Genomic DNA, 4,231 nt, shown 5'->3' with positions numbered 1-4,231 from the left:
TCACCAGCATCAATACCTTCTCACCAGCATGAAAGCCTTGAGGGGAGTCCAAATGCAATATTTGCACTATTTTAATCTAAATTCTAACACTGTTCACAGGATCTAAATTCTAACACTGTTCACAGGATCTAAATTCTAACATTGTTCACAGGATCTAAATTCTAACATTGTTCACAGGATCTAAATTCTAACATTGTTCACAGGATCTAAATTCTAACACTGTTTACAGGATCTAAACTCTTACATTGTTGAACATTAAAATGGTATAAAATACCGACAGGTTGTTAGGTAAGACACATATGCAACAGTTAGGTAAATTTATTTCGAAACGTTTCGCCTACACAATAGGCTTCTTCAGTCGAGTACAGAAAAGTTGATAGAAGCAGAAGATACTTGAGGACGATGTAATCAGTCAATCACCCTTAAAGTTTTGAGGTGGTCAGTCCCTCATTCTGGAGAAGAGCATTGTTCCATAGTATGAAACAATATGGAGATGAAGTGACAGGATGGAGCCTTATATAGCGCCAAGAGGTGAGACGTAGGTCACTAGAAGAGGTAAGAACTCAGATGTTGGGAGGTCAGGTCCCTCTCAGTTCCAGCCGTTCTCACTAGTGGAGGTTGTCGAAGTTGATTGCAGGTCTGTACCAAGATACCCTTGTGTTGCAGTGTCTGACAGATTGAACATTAAAATGGTATAAAATACCGACAGGTTGTTAGGTAAGACACATATGCAACAGTTAGGTATCTTTATTTCGAAACGTTTCGCCTACACAGTAGGCTTCTTCAGTCGAGTACAGAAAAGTTGATAGAAGCAGAAGATACTTGAAGACGATGTAATCAGTCCATCACCCTTAAAGTTTTGAGGTGGTCAGTCCCTCATTCTGGAGAAGAGCATTGTTCCATAGTATGAAACAATATGGAGATGAAGTGACAGGATGGAGCCTTATATAGCGCCAAGAGGTGAGACGTAGGTCACTAGAAGGGGTAAGAACTCAGATGTTGGGAGGTCAGGTCCCTCTCAAATCCAGCCGTTCTCACTAGTGGAGGTTGTCGAAGTTGATTGTAGGTCTGTACCAAGATACCCTTGTGTTGCAGTGTCTGACAGATTGAACATTAAAATGGTATAAAATACCGACAGGTTGTTAGGTAAGACACATATGCAACAGTTAGGTATATTTATTTAGAAAAGTTTCGCCTACACAGTAGGCTTCTTCAGTCGAGTACAGAAAAGTTGATAGAAGCAGAAGATACTTGAAGACGATGTAATCAGTCCATCACCCTGCAACACAAGGGTATCTTGGTACAGACCTGCAATCAACTTCGACAACCTCCACTAGTGAGAACGGCTGGAATTGAGAGGGACCTGACCTCCCAACATCTGAGTTCTTACCTCTTCTAGTGACCCACGTCTCACCTCTTGGCGCTATATAAGGCTCCATCCTGTCACTTCATCTCCATATTGTTTCATACTATGGAACAATGCTCTTCTCCAGAATGAGGGACTGACCACCTCAAAACTTTAATGGTGATGGACTGATTACATCGTCTTCAAGTATCTTCTGCTTCTATCAACTTTTCTGTACTCGACTGAAGAAGCCTACTGTGTAGGCGAAACGTTTCGAAATAAAGATACCTAACTGTTGCATATGTGTCTTATCTAACATTGTTCACAGGATCTAAATTCTAACATTGTTCACAGGATCTAAATTCTGACATTGTTCACAGGATCTAAATTCTAACATTATTCACATGATTTAAATTCTAACATTGTTCACAGGATCCTAAATTCAAACATTGTTCACAGGATCTAAATTCTAACATTGTTCACAGGATCTAAATTCTAACATTGTCCACAGGATCTAAATTCTAACATTGTTCACAGGATCTAAATTCTATCATTGTTCACAGGATATAAATTCTAACATTGTTCACAGGATCTAAATTCTAACATTGTTCACATGATCTAAATTCTAACATTGTTAACAGGATCTAAATTCTAGCATTGTTCACAGGATCTAAAGTTTAGACTCATCAGTTGTGAAGAATGGTTTGAAAAACCGACAAGTTGAAGATTGAGACACTTAAGCAACATATGGAAATCTTTATTCAGGAAACGTTTCGCCACACAGTGGCTTCATCAGTCCATACAAAGGAGAATCTTGAAGAACAGGAGGAGAATGAGGTAATCAGTCCCTCAACCACATCGACTCAAGGTTGAGGGACTGATTACCTCATTAATCTAACCCCACCAGTACCTTAGTATCTCTGCAGTCGTGTTATTACGAACAATGTTATGGTTTTTAATGGTGGACTTAAGAACATAAGAAAAGAGGAACACTGCAGCAGGCCTGTTGGCCCATACTAGGCAGGTCCTTTACAATTCATCCCACTAACAAAACATTTGACCAACCCTATTTTCAATGCTACCCAAGAAATAAGCTCTGATGTGAAAGTCCCACTCAAATCCAACCCCTCCCACTCATGTACTTATCCAACCTAAATTTGAAACTACCCAAAGTCCCAGCCTCAATAACCCAACTAGGTAGACTGTTCCACTCACCAACTACCCTATTTCTAAACCAATACTTTCCTGTGTCCTTTCTAAATCTAAACTTATCTAATTTAAATCCATTACTGCGGGTTCTCTCTTGGAGAGACATCCTCAAGACCTTATTAATATCCCCTTTATTAATACCTATCTTCCACTTATACACTTCGATCAGGTCTCCCCTCATTGGAAATATAAACACATATGCAGTATAATGTGATCCTTTATTGACAACGTTTCACCCACACAGTCAATAAAGGATCACATTGAACATCAAAATGGTATACAATACCGACAGGTTGTTAGGTAAGACACATATGCAACAATTAGACAACTTTATTCCGAAACGTTTCGCCTACACAGTAGGCTTCTTCAGTCGAATACAGAAAATAGGCAGGAACAGTAGAGATGTGAAGACGATGTAATCAGTCCATAACCCTTGTAGTCGTAGAATTTGAGGTTGTCAGTCCCTCGGCCTGGAGAAGTTCAGTTCCATAGTCAGGAACTATCTGAAGATCAAGCGACAGTGCGGAGACTTAAATACTGTCGGAAGGAGAGGTGCAGAGTAGTGGTAGTGAGAATGTGACCACTGAGAGATCATGTCCCTCTCAGATCCAACCCTTCTCATGATTACATCGTCTTCCCCTTCTCCTGTTCTGAACCGACAAATAATTTATCTGCCGACCAGTTGTTGATTGAAGACACATATGCAGCAGTTTGAAGTTATCTGTTCCGACTGTCGCCTTACACGGTACTGCTTCAGATCGAGTTACCCAGAGTTGATAGGAAGCCGAAGATTGCCCGAGGACCGATGGGTAATCGGTGATCAACCCTTAAGTTTTGAGGTGGTCCAGTTCCCTCAGTCTGGTGATGACTATTATTTCAATTATCGAACAATGGCCAAGTGTTGTAGGATTGATACCATACTTAGTCTTCAGGTAGATGAAGTTGTTAGGGGTCCTCTCAAGCCAGTCGTTACCTCCGCTAAGCAAGTTCATCAGGTTGAATGATCTATCCGACTATACCCTTGTTGTTGCAGTGTCAAGCATTGAAGCATTATGGTATAAAATACCGGTCAGCTTGTTAGATGAACACATTATGCCAACAGTTAGGTATCTTTATTCGACGTCGCCTGCTGTGACCTCTTGATTCGATTGCAGAGAAAGTTGATGAAGCTGAAGATACTTGAAGACGATGTAATCAGTCCATTGACCCTTAAGGTGGGGTGGTCAGTCCTCAGTCTGGAGGAAGAGCATTGTTCCGTTGTCTGGGAAACAATATGAAGTTGAAGTGACAGGGATGGAGCCTTTATATAGTGCCGGGAGGTGGACAGAGTTGGGCTTTGGGAGAGGCAGGTCCCCCTTCTCAAATTAGCCGTTGTCCACTTCGGGGTGCAGAGGTCGAAAGCTTGGGATGGTCTGTGCCAATGTTATTACCCCTGCGTTGCAGTGTTCTGACAGAATGAACATTAAAATGGTGAATAAATACCGGACAGATTGTTCAGATTCACCTGGTATGCAGCTATTGTTCGATATGTTTTGATTCAGCAATTTCGTACAGACAGTAGGCTTTCTTCGATCGAGAATTACAGGTGGTTGCGAAAAGCAGAAGAATGCTTGAAAGATCGTACTCGACTGAAGAAGCCTACTGTGTAGGCGAAACGTTTCGGAATAAAGATACCTA

General features: G+C 41.1%; 1 long non-coding RNA gene across 1 annotated transcript; it reads right to left on the bottom strand.

The window, feature by feature from the left end:
• Positions 1-2,086: 2,086 nt before the first annotated feature.
• LOC128703118 (uncharacterized) lies at positions 2,087-2,974 on the bottom strand. Its single transcript, XR_008409209.2, has 2 exons — positions 2,256-2,974; positions 2,087-2,193 (listed from the first exon to the last, which is right to left on the bottom strand). It is a non-coding gene; the product is annotated as an uncharacterized lncRNA (long non-coding RNA).
• Between the last annotated feature and the right edge of the window lie 1,257 nt (positions 2,975-4,231).

The sequence above is a fragment of the Cherax quadricarinatus genome, chromosome 85 (genome assembly GCF_038502225.1).
Source record: "Cherax quadricarinatus isolate ZL_2023a chromosome 85, ASM3850222v1, whole genome shotgun sequence".
In the NCBI taxonomy this organism is placed as follows: Eukaryota; Metazoa; Arthropoda; class Malacostraca; order Decapoda; family Parastacidae; genus Cherax; species Cherax quadricarinatus.
Note: the sequence above shows the minus strand (reverse complement) of the source record. Positions and strands in the feature narration are given on the sequence as shown.